This window comes from Frankliniella occidentalis, unplaced genomic scaffold (assembly GCF_000697945.3).
Source record: "Frankliniella occidentalis isolate FOCC.00 unplaced genomic scaffold, Focc_3.1 Scaffold66, whole genome shotgun sequence".
NCBI lineage: Eukaryota > Metazoa > Arthropoda > Insecta > Thysanoptera > Thripidae > Frankliniella > Frankliniella occidentalis.
Genome location: NW_026267196.1, coordinates 314,804 through 329,885, shown reverse-complemented (window position 1 = coordinate 329,885; position 15,082 = coordinate 314,804). Strand labels below are relative to the sequence as shown.

At 55.9% G+C, this 15,082-nt stretch overlaps 1 protein-coding gene across 5 annotated transcripts in view; it reads left to right on the top strand.

The window, feature by feature from the left end:
- Nucleotides 1–15,082, top strand: part of LOC113210805 (dopamine receptor 1) — a 66,113-nt gene that overhangs the window by 43,144 nt on the left and 7,887 nt on the right. The window lies entirely within an intron of this gene.

The following is a 15,082-nucleotide window of genomic DNA, read 5'->3' as shown; positions in this document are numbered from 1 at the left end:
CCCCCCCGGCCGTACGTAGCTTGATGAAGGGCTAATCCCACGCCGAGCGGGCTGTGCTGGCTCATCATGTGGGCGGGCGCAGAAGAAGAAGGCGAGAAAGGCGCTCTCAGCTCGCGCGCTGGTGGTGTGTCTGTAGAGTGTGTGTCGAGGGAGAGAGAGAGACCGAGTTGTGTGGCGCGAAGAGCCGCAAAGAGGAAGGAGTGGAACGTGTTGATGAATAAGTAGTCGGCGCCCACGCGCGCGGCGCCAGGCCGGAGACTCAGGTGCAGCCTGCTGCTGGGACTTGTCTGACGCCTCGTTTGCTGCTCGCGGCCGATAACCGGCTCTCGCTGCTCTCGGCGGTCCGCGCTACTGAGTCCCCGTGTTTCCGCTTGTCCGCCCGGACTAACCCGGCCCACCCTCTGACCAACGTCTTTTTTTATCATCCTTTTTTTTTTTTTTTTTCGGCGGTCGTGCTAAGTAACAGTGGCCTGTCGTTTGACGCCCTGCCTGGACGGCGCGTTCGTTCCAGGCGGGGCACGTGGAGCTGGGAGATGGGGGTTGAAAGGAAGAGGGGGGGTTTCTGGATGGGACTTCCCCTTCCTCTTCAATTTATCTTAGCTTTTCTCTGAGCGGTTTTTTGGGGGGTGCGCTCACTCTTCCGCACGTACGGTTCCGTACTACTGACGACTGTCCTTTGTCCCCCCCAGAAAAGGACCCTGATTTTGATTAAGCTTTGTACTTCACAAACTTTACCGCGGCCAAGTTTATTTCCATGTGTGACCTCTGTGCAAAAAAAAAAAAACACAAAAAAACAACAACTTTATGTCACTTTGCCGCCATTCAGAACACGAGTTCTGCCCAGGTTTGGTGTTTGGTCGCTCATATCCCCACCCCCTTTGTGGGCTCGGCCACAGTCGCTCCCCAGGGACGGTAAAGGCTAACTGTAAGTAACTGTGTGTCTCGCTTTGGCCGGCTGCTGTGGTGACGCCGCGTCAAAGGGCTCCGTTCCGAGGTCCTTCAGCGCTCTCGTAGCCCCCCCAGCGCCGCCCCCGCCGGCCGTTTACCACTGTAAAAGGCTCTCAAACTAAACCCCGTTTAGAGACTGCCAAAAATTTCCGTTCGTTTGTATTGCTAAAGATTGCCGTGGATTCCTTGTGGCATATATTGGATTGCATCGCAAAGGAATTAGTTCTGCCATAAAGCTTCATTGGTAAATGCCATAATTGAAATTTCTCTTAAATTCTTCCCAAGTGACCAGGAATTAACCGAATTAACTCTATGCCGCGGATCTATTCTTTTGCAAGCGTTTCGTTTCGCAGTGCTCCCTGTCGCCGCCGCAACACTCTATCGAGAAGAACCCCGCGGTCGCTGCTGGCAGCGCGGCGAGCCCGACACCCTCCTGTACAGTCTCCTCGAGCTCCCGGGCAGATAGGTTCCTCCACCGCTGTCACCCTGCAAACCCGCCTGCTGTTGCTCGCTGGAAACCATCATAGTAGTCCAATGCTTGCGAAAATATTCCGGCCTGGAAACTGGCGCAAACAACTGCTGTCCTTTGTTTGAGAGCTAATGAAGGCCTGCTACAGCCGGGGCACCCAGCCCGGCTGGCACCCGACCATCGCCACGCGCTGCGCGCTGCGCTACTCGCCGGCCAACTTTTTCGTCCTCTTCATTTGTGCGACGACGACGGGCGCGCTGGCACTGACGCGACGGCGCCTCGGTCTGATTTTCGGGTGGCGCTGCACGACGTCGTGGATGCCCGTCACCAAAGTTGGCACACTTAATTGCAAAAGAGAGGAAATTTGTGTTTTCTGGGAACTAGGAACGTGGTACTTATCGTCTTTTTCTGGCGCTAAAACGATTTTCCCTTGTAGATGAGCCACTCCTTGTACCCATTGTATATTTCACGGCTCGAACCATCTCTGTTAAAAGCACAAACCTTGAGAACGATTATAGCTGTTATGTTGCTTTTTTATTGCGAACCGACCTGATTCCGAACGATTCATTTTGCTATACGAAGGAAATCTATGGCAGCTGACACCATAACGAATGCCAGAATTTTGAAGTTTATTTTTTCTTCCTGGGCAAATTGACGAAAAATGCAATTACCTCAGACATCGAAGCGCCAAGCGCCTATCGTCTGTCAGTATGCAACCCGCTGCACCCGCGAGCGTGAGCGATGCCGGCGTTGCCTATCACCAGGCGCTCAACGGTTCGGCGTGGTGCGTGCTCTACGGAACGCCTGTCATCAGTCGGGTAGGCCACCCGCTGCACCCGCGAGCGTGAGCGGTGTCGGCGTTGCCTATCAGCAGGCGCTCGACGGGCGGTTACAACCAACAGAACGCCTGTCGTTCGTCGGGTAGGCATCCCGCTCCTCGCCCGTGCCAGACGGCTGTGCAGCTTGCCTACCCGCCAGGCGCTTGGGCGCTCTCAAAGCCGAGCTCCGCCCCAAAAGCTACATTATTTCCTTCCGACCTCTACGAATGATAACCTCTCAAGAAATGCGGCACAGAGAGCGACCTTATTAGGGCGCGAGGCCTGGATATTTACTTTTACCAAATCAGCTCAGCAGAGACTTTTTTCCTTCCTTTCTGGGGGAAAAAGTCATAGGGAGGGGGAGGGCGGTGGTGGGGTGCGCCGCTGTTGCTGCTATACTGCCGCTGCCTCCGCTGCGCCCCACCGTGCTCTGCGGGATATTCTATTTTCGTTGGCCGGCCCGGTGCGGGCGGCGGCGGGGTTTCTTTATTTCCGAGATGGAATGAGTATCGGTTAAGGGCGCACACCACCTGACGAGTTAATTACTCCGAAAACTTTGAGCAGCGGGGCGGGGACCCCCCCGAGGAGCCCGCTGAGGACGCACAGGGCGCGCCGAGCACGGCGCTGAGCACGGCGCTGAGCACTGCGCTGAGCACGGCGCTGAGCACTGCGCTGAGCACGGCGTCGAGCACGGCGCCGAGGGTCGGCTGAGGGGCCTTGAGGCGTCCCAAATAATGAATGTACGGAATGAAAAGCGGCCCGGATAACTTCGTCAGAGGCGGATCTGCCGCGCGTCAAGCGTCGGCGGGGCGGAGCCGAGCGGCTCTCCACGCTCCTCCGGTCCACCGCCCGCGCGGAGCAAGGCGGAGGCGACCGAAGCAGTTCAGTCGGGGCGAACGTAAGGGTTGGTGACACGGCATCTCATTAAGCGCGCCTGGGACGCCGAGGCCCCTCTGCCGCCGGGGCCCGGGCTCACGAGAGGGGAAGGCTGCTGCAGCAGGGGCGGCTCAAGTCGACTCCATTAGGTGCGTTCAGTTCGACCCGGCCGAGTTGAGTCAATAGGCCACCCCTACTCGTTCTATGCGATTTCAACGGGGTCATGTTGTTGTAACATTCAGCTTAAATACCAAATCTTTTTTCCCTGTCATTTGGAGGGAAATTTTTTAGGGAGAAAACAATTATTTTTCCTGTTAATCGGTTTTTACCTAGGAATACCGCATTACACCCACAATGGCAGGCTATGTTATTTCGTTATTTACGCACGAACTGCGTGGAACTTATCTTGTTGTTTCATAATCTAGCATTTTAGTCCCGGCAGCAGAAGTCCCGGTCCAAATCATCATCCCCGCGGTGTGACTGCTTGGCACAACAGCGCCCGCGCTCGCTCCGACCCAGTTTTTCCCTCCAAACGCGGTGCTCTGGTCTCCCCCTCCTCCCCCCGCCCTTCCCCCGCTCGGTACGACACCGCCCTTCCCCCGCTCGGTACGACACCGCCCGACCGCCACCGCCACAGCGCAACAGGACAGTTAAAAAAGTTATTATCGCCGCTGAGCAGAATAAAGGAGCCGCTGCCGTTTGTGTTGTGCGACTCGGTCTTCTTTCGCGCGCGGTTTTACCCTGGGCGTCAGAAAAACGCATTTTTGACCCAGTCTCCCGCCCACACCCAGTCTCGTTTTAAACTCAGCAATTTACTGTTTTCTCTCAAAAAAATTGACGAGTAGGGTTTACCGATTCTGTAATATTTGTCCGCTTACTTCGCCTTCCTGACCACGCCCACGCGCCTCCTCTCCGCGCCGCTCAGCTCCCAGCCGGACCGAGTTGATTCTCCGGGGCTGTCAACAAAACTAAACTGTCGCCCGCTGATGGGAAATCATTAATGGGCCCCGGTGAGGAGGCTCTACGGGCGCGCCGCCACCGCTCGGCCCATCGGGGGACCAGGAGGGGGGGAGGGGCTCTGTCACTTTCCAATTAGTACCCCCCTCTTCTTTAGGACCCTTCCCCCCTCCCCCTCTCCCCCGTCCCCCTTACTTTCTTCATTGAGCCGCAAGAGGGTAAGAGGGAAGGGCTCTCCAGGAGGGACTCTCTTTCGTTGGGATTTGCGTAGGTAAGTTAGTTTCTTCGTGATGCCGATCGCAAGGTTCTTCCCGCCACACCGGGCCAGGGGAGAGAGAGAGAGGACTCGGCGCTCATTCATATTCCTTTGTAAACTTGTCCGGCTCTTCCGTCCCTCTCGCCGTCCGCTCTGACCAGGGCCGGCGCGCTGCCGCTCTCTCCTTAACTTGCTGCCCGCCCACGCTGCGCGGATGAGTCTGATCAGTGACAGGCCTTGCCCCCCGCGCCCTCTCCTCTCTCCTTCCCGGCGGCGACCCAACCGAGTCGCCCTCGAGTTTGGAAAGGAGTTGGCCCTTTGGGTCCACTTTGGTGACAGGGCCACGGTTTGGATTGGTGGCGCCTCATAAGACCAACAGCTGATGCCGCTGCTGCTGCTGCTGCTTTTGGACTCCAGATGCCTCGCTCTGCTCTGGCACGCTACACCCCCCTACCCCCGCCCTCGCTGCGCTATTCCGCGCAGCTCGCCGCTCCGCTTTCTCGCTGCCACTTCTCGAGGAAGCACGTCGGACGAGTCTGATTTGCATCGCTAATTGAGGACTTGTCAGCTTTTGATCTGCCGTGTCCCCCCCTCTCGGCTCTGCTGAGCCTAGCTGTGCTCGGCAGTCTTTTTCTCATTCACGTGATATGATTACACATTTTGCCTGCTTATAATCAACACTAAAGCAGTGAAGAATCTCAACGTCAGAAAGGATCTTCTGAACTCAAAAACTCGATCAAGCAGACCGCCCTTTCACTTTCAAAATTTTGCTAGCCCAGCGCCTCTGATATTGGTCCTCTTAGCATTTTGCACCCTTGTTGCCTATTGTTTTACAGAAGGCGTTTTACATGAGTGACCCTAAAATGAAAATGACACCCTGGAAATGTCGATTCACTTCTAGGAAGACACCGAGCAGAGGCAGACCAGACAGACATGAGATTGTTTACATATGCCAGCTCGAAAGATTCTTCCAAAGCAGTATGAGAGTGTCGAGGACGAAGTTTTACCAACAACAATGAAAAAACTAAGGCGATAAGCCGTGCCCTTGCTAAAGAAATTTTCAGTTAATTGTCTATATAAAAGCACTAAAGAACCCTAAGGGTGTTACAAAAAATTAGCGCATTTTGTGCCTTGTCAAGTTAGGACTTAGCACCATTGTTTTTCCAGTGAACATAAATGTGAGTGTGTGCTTAGTGCCGCAAGGGCGGCGGGCTAACGGCGGCGTGCCGGGGGCGTCGTGAACAAGTGTGCTCGGGCGGGGCGGGGCGTGCCGGGGGAGAGGCAACAAACAAGTGCCTTGCCCAGCGGTCCCGGTCCCTCCCGTCGCGTAGTTTATTCGGAGCCAACAGATCACCATAACCGAGGCCCGCAAGGCCCCCCGCGCGCCACCCAGGCCGGCCCCCCCGCACCACGCCACGTGGGACGCAATATAATAGATGGCGCGACACGCGCGCGCCAACGAATGAAGAGACTTACCGATCTATTTATTACGACGTTTTTATTCTCCGCCGCTGTTTCCCGGGCGGGAGGCGGGCGCGATGGCGCACACATGTGTGAGACAAGTTATTCATTCCGTTTGATAGAGGAGCCGGGCGGCCCCTACGGAGAGAGCGGCGGGGGCTTTCTGTTGTCTGTCCTGTCCCGTTGTTGCTCACTTTTTCATGAATTCGCCCGTCGAGCGCGCTGTTGCTGGTGCTACTTTTTTCCCTGGCAGTTTTTTTCCCACCGTGCAGAAATCTGACACTCGGACCTCTTTTCTCACATCCTTGTGACACGGAATCCAAATAATAAAAGGGAACTCCATTTTATGGTGACGTGTATCGGCTAACTGACCACTACATTTTCAAAAACAGTACATTTTCTTAATTCTCGCTTTCTGAGTGAGTATTTCCTCGCTACATACCTACTAAGAACTGATGCATTTTGATCTGCATAAACGTGCAGAACTTTGGCCATAAGAATGCACAAATTTTATGCATAACAATGTACAAATTGTGCAAAGTTCTGCATACACTACATATTTATGCATAACATTGTGCATAATATTATGGCTGTATAAAGTTCTGCTGTTTATGCACAACACAATGCTTCAGGATTTAGTGCGTAAAACACTCAGGCACCACGGCTGTCGAGCTGGTGGGCGTTCCACACACGCACTCGGCTCTTGAACAGCAGAGAGCGCGCGCCCTTTCAACCCCTCTTTGACGCCCGCGAGATTCGAAGTTTGGCGCGGAACACGTCGTCCTAATTGTGCTCCCCCTATACCTGCGGCCGGCACCTGGCACGATGGAAAACCTCCCCCCCCCCTCCCGGACTCCCTTCCTCGCCGTCTCATTCTGCAGATGATGAGAGGAGAGCGACGGCATGCGCGAGCAAAACCGCGCGCGCACCAAAGTTGGGTGCCTATCGTTGTACTTTGCTCGAGAATGGGCCCTTGTGAAACTTATGTGAGTGAGTGTGTGGGCGCGCGCGTGCAGCGCTAGACCGTACGCTTTCGTGCACGCCGAGATGTTACGCCTTATTTAAATTCCTTACTTCCGGTCCAAGTTGGCACATGTACTCCTCTGCTTCAGCGTCGTATCCATCGCGCGAAAAGGGCGCTCGAACAAGGTGTCGAGCGACTCGCGAAATACGGGAATTTTGCGAGAATTTCATTAGTACGGGAAATGTCCGCGAATTTTGAATTCAACTCGGGAAATCTCTAAAAAGTCTAAAGGCGCCGCATTTGTCCTTATAGACCCTTTCTAGACAGACCACGAGTTACCGCGTCGATACCCATTGTCAGTCGGACTGCTGTCCGTGTCTCCCGCTGCAGTACAACCAATCATTTTATAACTCCTATTTTTGATCTTACCCCTTCTTAATAAAATGGAACTTTGCACCTCAAAAGGTCAAATATACTCGGGAATTTCGTCAAATTTTATTTGGAAAATACGAGAAAAGTCCGCTATTTTTTTTCCGGTCGGTGCTCGACACCCTGTCGAACCACTCATTCATGGCTATTTGAACCCTAACCAAGAATTGATTCAAGTCGTATTCTTAAAAGGGCGTAGGTTGTTGCAGCACTCTACTATCAAAACAGCTTTACGAACCTGGCTGTAAGCGGCCGTAAGTGACATGACAACAGTTTTGAGATTCAGTCCATATCTATACAATGGGGAAATGTGGAGATCTACAACGTTTTTTGTTTTTTTAATAGGCTATAGGCCAAACTCATATGCCAATCCTCATAAAGAACAAAAAAAAAAAAGAATGTGACTAGGACTACATAAATCTTCTTTTTAAAAACAATTAAGTGTGTTTACCTATTTATTCGTTATTTGTGATATCCCGAGTATGACCTCACAAAGCGTATAGGCTTGTGCTTGCGGAAAGTAGGGGAGTGTGTAAAGGGGAGGAGGGGGCGCTCAGTTGGATATGGAGGGAGAGGGGAGGGAAGTGGGGTGCGACCAGACCATGTCATCCGCAGCCGGAGGTTTGTTGTGGTTTTGCGGTCGGGGTGTTCGGGAAGTGTAGCAGGCGCTGTCTGAAGTGCGAAGCACCGGAAGTGGCACCCCCCAACAGCCCCATCACGCGGAACCTCGTTAAAGGCCGGAATAAGTATTACGCTTAGTGTAGGCACGTTTCTTAATAGTGGGGAAAAGGTGTGTGGGGGTAGGGGGTCTGAGGCCGCTCCAGGCCATCCCGGCCTATGTAACGAGTGTGAGAGGGGGAAGGGGGGAGGGGAGTTGCTGAACAAGGGGCAGAGCGGTAGGGGGGTTGTTTGACAGCGCAAATATGTGCGAAAGCCCCCTCCCTTTTTGGTGTGGCAACTGCTCACTGTCAGATAAATTAGGGCCGGCGGCGTCGCTGTAGCGCTAAGCACATGTCTCGCGCCTGACCCCTTCACACTGTACACGCAAACACTCACAAGGCAACACAACGCCGTTGTTTTGTACGTGGAAAAAAAAGGTTAACTATATAGCTAAACATTAGATAAATAGGGGATATCTACTTAGTCAGCTATGTATAGGAAAACATTTATCCATGTCACAAAGTAGCTATATAGCTAAAATATTTGGTGTGTTGTTCAAAATTTAGCTATGTTTAGATGCATAGTTTAATATCTAGTTATCCGTCATCTATTTATTGGTTTAGCAGCAGCTATTTTTTTCGATGTAGTTCTTGTTTTTGTTGTGTTTTTTATTTAAGTTTGCGAAGGAAATGGCTTAATCATTAGCCCGGATAAATCGAGCCGAATTAAAGCGACCACTCTGGCGGACTAACGTGCACCGAGGTTATACCGTGGGGACCCGCGGGTACTGGGGGCTGGAGACTGGAGCCAGGGCGGAGGGGGGCGCTATTGTGTCTGCTGGGCTGGGCACGGGACGGGGGGAGGGGAGGGGGATGGAAAAAAATAACTGCGCGCTATTCTTTAAGCCAGCAGACAACACAAAAAAAAAAACGAGAAACGCAGTGGGGAAGCAAACAAACGGCGAATCGACAGTGTTTCGTCGCCACTCTTGTCCATTATAGTCCGTCGTTTGCAACCACAGCTGTGGTGGGACTTGACTATTGTCACCATCACCGCCAGTTGCGGAATGCTCTAATTAACTTGCCGTCATATTTGCACTCAAAGTTAAGATAATATAGCGATGATTTGTTTTATCGTGGCTTTGCAGATATTGTTGACGGTGCATATAGCACACGATTCACGACTTGACAGTGCCCGCCGGTTGAGCGGGACAGCCCTACTGCGTCTCTTTGTGCTGCTGTGGCCAAGAAGAACACCCTCGAGTAGAACCGGGAGGCGAGGAGGGCCGAGCAGCTAAAGCAACAACGGAGGGGGAAAAAAGAAACGATGGGATACGTCACGCTGCAAGCCGAGGGTGTCCCCCGCAGGGTGGGTCCCGAGGGGTGGAAAGGGGGAGGGGGTACCCACAGAGGCCGGACCGGCGGCTGTGCGGGGGAACGGGAAGCCATCCATCCAGGCGGCGGGCTGGTCGCCGCACCGTCCTGGGCCCGGGCCCCGCCACCCGCCGGGGAGCCAAGGAGCCACAAAGGTCGTGCACGAGCCTTTGCCCGACCGCCGGCAACCTTTGACGCAGCCTTTGTCGAGAAGCCTCCTCCACCAGAGAGGGCCCGGGTGGTCCGCCCTGGCCGCGGGCGGGACAGGGCGACTCCCGGCGACCACCGTTGATTTGACTTTGAAATACCGACTCGCCGGAGGAGGGCCGCTGAGCCTGAGCCCCCGTGGCCGCGCCCGCCTCGCCTCCCGCAGCCCCGACCCACCGGCAGCAGCCCCGCGTACAAAGGGTGGAGAAACACTTAAAAAGTTCCTGATTTTATTTCAGTGCGGTAGATTGGCGTTGGGACGGGCCTCTGAGAGGTCCAGCTTTTTCCATGCTCGCTCTCTCTCGCTCTCTCTCCTTCTCTCTCTCTCTCTCTCTCTCTCTCTCTCTCCAGTCACTCCATTGGCGGCGGGGATGGGCGATATTTATGCCGGACGAGCCGTCTATTTAAACTTGGCGCCCTAATGGGCCCAAGGGTGGAGATGGCTCCCCCCGCGCGTTATTACCAAGTTATTGCACGACTTGGACTGCAGCGGCGGCGGCGGCGGCTGCAGGGCTTCTATTTCCTCCGGCCGGCCAGACGATATCCTGACGATTTGTCAGACCGTTGGAGGGAAGCGGAAGCCGTGTGCGCCGGGCCGGAGGGGAACAACGCCGAACACTGGGCTTCCTGCTGACTACCCTGTGGCGCTCTGTTGCAGTGAATACACTGCAAATCCATGGGTGCCCAGATGGGCGACTTGAGGTACCCGACACTAGAATCGGTGTGGTTTAAGTTGCCCACTACTGATTACTGGACCCCTTTAGGATTCCACACGCAGGGTTCATCCAACGGGTCTGCCACCCCTAGAAATGAGATATCATTATTGCAGTGTGACGGTCAATAAAAACGCAGGTCAGCAAGTTGGCGACTTCAATCGACGCCCAGCTCCCTCTGACACGCCGGATTTACAGTGTATGACAATAAGCATCGTCCTATCAGTACTCTCGTGGACGACTGCCGTTCTGTTGCGTTCTCAGAAGAGTTAAATATTTTTGCCCTTTTGAATTCCCACAAATAACTTCCCGGCAAAGTAGCCCGCATCAGCGACTGGGGAGAGGAGAGAGGCATCCCTGTGTTCCACGTCGTGCTCGGCGGGCCTGCCTGCGGGGTGGGGGCGGGGGGGCGAGGCCAACCTGGCGAGCTGATTGTGTTGGGCGGACACGGCCATATTCAGTTATGACGGGGGCTTTCCGTGGGGACGAATGGGACGGGTGGAATGAATGAACAGGGGAGCGGCCGCACGAGGCGGGGCCGGGGACCAATCCGTGTCTGTGAGCCAAACAACAGAGTGGAAGGGGGTACGGGGTGGGGGTTCACAGTGCGGAGTTTGCTGCCGTTTGTTCAGTTATTTGCATAAGTCCCCAGCGGCTTTGCGCAGGAGTCCTCTCTCTGCCTGCCGGTCCCGCGCCGCACCGCGCCGCTGCCATACCCGCGCGCGGACCGTGGCGAGTGGTGGCGGCGTGGCGCCGCCTGCCGCCGCCCAGGCGGCCGGCCAAGGGCCAGGGGTGGTCAGCGGCGCGGTGGCGTCCGGTGAGCTGCAATGGATCTGGTAGCCCCCTCCCTCCTCCCCTCCCTCCTCCCCCTCCCGGAGAGCCGCATGCAAATTGCTTGTAATTGTGTGCTCGGGTTGCACCCCCGCCCCCCCATAGCTAGGCCCGCCCCCGGATGGCCGGCCGCCGGCCGTTACTTACCGTACATAGTTTGTTTTCTGGCGCCAGAAATAACCCCGGGGCACCTGTGTACTCCGGCCCCGCCCCACCCCGCCCCGCCCCGCCCTTGACTGCGACCGGGCCTGATTGGCGCCCGGCGGCCCGGCCCAGGCCCCGCAGTGTTGTTGTTGGTCCGAACATCAAAGGCTCGTCAGGGTCGGGCCACGGGCTTTGTGCCTCGGCCCGCGCGCCCAGGAGTTGACCCGTGTATTCCTTGGAGGCCCATAGCCTTCTTACACAACGCGCGCGCGCGGGCGGAGAAGTATTTTGGACTTTTATGGAGTCGCGCGGGCCGGCGGCGCTTGATGGCCGGCGAGCGTCAAATGACGGCGTCAAAAGAAAATCGACGAATGGAAGGAGTTTAGGTGGTAGCGCTGCCGGTGGAAAATGGTGTTGGTGTTACCATAGCATACACCCCCAAAATAAGTATTAGCCTTCTTGAGCATGTTAGATTGGCTGGATCGCTCTAGCCTCGGGTTGGACGTTAACTTCCCGAGGCTCATGCAAACAGCCGTGACGTATTATTAGGCCTACTTGAGGAAACTTACACAACACTGATTTCTGTGATTTCGAGCTACTTCCCAGACAGGAGCGGCTTTTCTCCTAATCATGATTACTAAAACATTTTTTTCTAACCAAAACAAAAAAAAAAAAAATATTTCAACGCTTTGCTGTGACCCTTTTTCGTCCCCTCGCCTCGTCAGCCCCTATATACCCGCCAAGTTCCCGCACCGTCCCTGGCTGGACGAGTATATTTCTGTGAGGATGATGTCGTCTAAGCCCTTGATGACTGTGGCGGAGCTATTCAGCGGCCCAGCGGGCGGACGGGACGGCTCGGCTCGGCTCGGCTCGGCCCGGCCCGCCTGTCGCGCCAGAACCGGAGAGGACGGCACGTGAGCCGGGAAGTGAAAAAGGAAAACGCGTCGCGCAGAAAAATTAATGCATAGCGAAAAGAGAATAAAGAAAAGATTCATCGTTATTAAGTGAAAAACCTGTGGGTGTGGGTAGGCCTACTGTCCCCTCCCTCGATTTCTCTTTCTCTTGCTTAAGAACACTCACAAGAGAGAGAGAGAGAGAGAGGGGGGGGGGCGGCTTTGGAGACCCAGACGCACCATAGGGAACGTGGCGGGGCGCAGCTTGACAAGGCTATATGGTGTGCTACATTGTCACTCCGTGTGAGATTGAGATGGGGGTAGAGCTGGAGCAGGGACTTTTGAGGGGAGAGAGGGGGAGAAAGAGGGGCGGGCAACTTGGAGGGCAGAAGGAAGGAAGGTAGACTAGCCGTAGGTCAAGGCGTCATCCTCTCGTCTATTTTTCGCTCTCCGCCTCCCATGCCCTCTCCCCTTCCTTTCTCACTGTCTCCCGCCGGCCGTTTCCTCTGCACTTCCGTTCTATCTGCGTTGCCGGGCCACTGAACAGCTTGCCTGTCGCGCTGCATTGTCTGTCCCGGGCGGATAACGTTGCAGAAGAGGGCCCCGCATGGAACATGGTACTAAACAGCACCGACCGCAGGGGGACGACTCTCTGCTCTGCCACCAACAGAAACATGTAATATAAGGAAGCCACGCACAGGGTATGGTCATTCCCTCCGGGCAGCAGCGGCAGCCATCTCTGGGGAGGTTTAATGGAACACCCGCCGAGCGCCTCCTGCTGGGAAGCCAGCCCAGAGACTGGCCGGGGGGAGGAGAGGGGCCGAAGAGGAAGAGAGATGTCTCTCTGATGATGCTGTAATCCCTCGGTCCGCCCGCCCGGGCGGTGCCACGGCGCGTTCTCCTCCTGGACCGCCGCGGCGGGCTCTGGTCGCCGCCAGCGGCCTGGCCTGGCCCAATTTCGAGCTTGTGTGTGTGTACGGAGGGGATCAAAAGAAGGAAAGTGATGGGGCTCAGGACGCCGCCGCCACCACCGCCGCCGGCCGCGGTACTCCGTCCCTCCCCCTCTCCCCCGGGGGTACGCCCACGGGTGAGTAAAGCCCACCCCGCCCCCCGTGCATCGAACACCGCCCCTGATGGCTTGTGTAGCGTACCTCTGCGGATCGATATATCCGGTGTGGGTCGAGGCGTTCCCAGGCCCAGCAGCAAGGGCGTGGCGCGGTGAGGAGGCCCCTCAGGCCGCATTCCGGGGAAGACTTCCATTACGCGTGATGCGAGTCGGTGTTGGGGGCGCCCGCACCCTCCTCCAGGTAGGCCTCCAGGAGGCGGCCCTCCAGCCCGAGAGGTAGGCATTCCCGGCGGACTTGCGAGAGCGGCGGGTCTGCCTACCCACTGTTCGGCGGGCGCTCCGACTGCCGCGCGCGGCCAGTGCGGAGGCGGTCGGGGCGTTCCAGGGGCCACAACTGTAAAATCCAGGGTGTCCAGCAGGAGGTAGGCGACAATGGCACAATGGGTGGAATGCCTATTGACTCACATACAGTGCAATAAGCCGGAAGACCGGCAGAAGGTGTCCAGCTAGTCGATGTAAGTCGCCTAGTTTTGGAGGCTATGCGACTTTGTCGCCTACCTTTTTGGACATCCCGGATTTGCAGTGAACAGTGCGGTACAGTGTCCCGGGCTGAGACTACGGCGCACTACTCTAGTTGCACTCCCGGATACACACAAAAATCTTGTGAACTTTTTTTTTGTCAGTGCCGGTGGTGGTGCCGCGTTCCAGGGGCTGCCTGCCGTGTCTCCCCGAGGATGCCCTCGGGCCGCCCCACCAGCCCCACCGCCGACTGTGGCGTGTCGGCGCGTCATTGTGGGCCCTCCCTCCCTCACTTCACCTGCCCCCACCCCCGCAACCGCGTCAGGCCCGAGGTGATGGTTGAGAACTAAACTACTGCCAATGCCGAGCAGCCGAAGCGCCACAGATGGCGGGGCGTGGCGCCGTGTTGCGGCCCATCAATACTTGATTGCGGCTGCGAAGGGCGTTTCAGGGAGTTTCACAGGCTGTGTGGCTCTCCCTTGCTTGCCGTGGGAGACAAGAGCGTAGGTTACAGTGTAGGCAGCACACCCAGAGGACCGTAACTTTGAATTAACGAAATCACAAACTGACGATATTCTCGTTGATTAGAAGAAAAAGTTTCTTTAGCTCAAACAAAATTTGTTCAATCTGACAAAACTATCGTTCTGTAAAAGAAATTTTTTCGTTGTATGAACGAAAAAGTTTTCTTTGCTTTCTGGCACGAAATTTTAGTCGAATTAAATAAAATTTCTTTAATTTAAAGAAACGATTTTCTGGGTGCAGTGGCAGCAGCCCCGGCAGTGGCAGCAGCAGCAGCGCGTACCAGCATATTGCTCGCCGCGCTTGCCCTTATTTACTCGTTGCCGTCCCACCAGCAGTCAGTATGGAAGTGATCCCCATCATTCCACCAAACAGCGTGCGCGCATTTCAATTCAGAGCATCATAAGTCCTCGTGGAATGTCCGTGAATGGCGAGTTCAATCACTCCCGCCCACGTGTCTGGCCGCGAGGCTCTATGCCCCCGGCTCTGCCCGGCGCTCTGCCCAATCATTAGCCCCCTCCTCTCTGTTGTTGCCCGGCAGCACCGAGTCCCCCGGGGAGGCGAGCGGGAGCAGCGCGTCCGCAAACATGTTGTTTGAGCAGAGCTCACCGAGGAGGCGCCGAGACAGAGTGTATCGTCGTTACACACGCAGCCATGTCGTAAACCTCGCCTTGGTTTACACTTGGCCCGGGGCGACGGGACGGCCGAGCCGGAGCCGGAGCGGCGGGAGCACAGAGGGATCGCGAGAGGGTCGCGCGCCCCGCCGCTCACCCCGCTCTCTCTCTCTCTCTCTCCCCGTCAGAAGAATGGAATCTCTACAAGCAGGATGATGAGTAAAGAGCGGGAGCTTTGCGTCGCGCGCGTGCCAGCCCGGACGGCCCGGACCCGAGGCCGGCTAGTGGGGACCATTATTGCCTCGACAACAAGATGCCATCGTTTGCCTCTCCCCTCGAAATCCGTCTCTCTCTCTCTCTCTCTC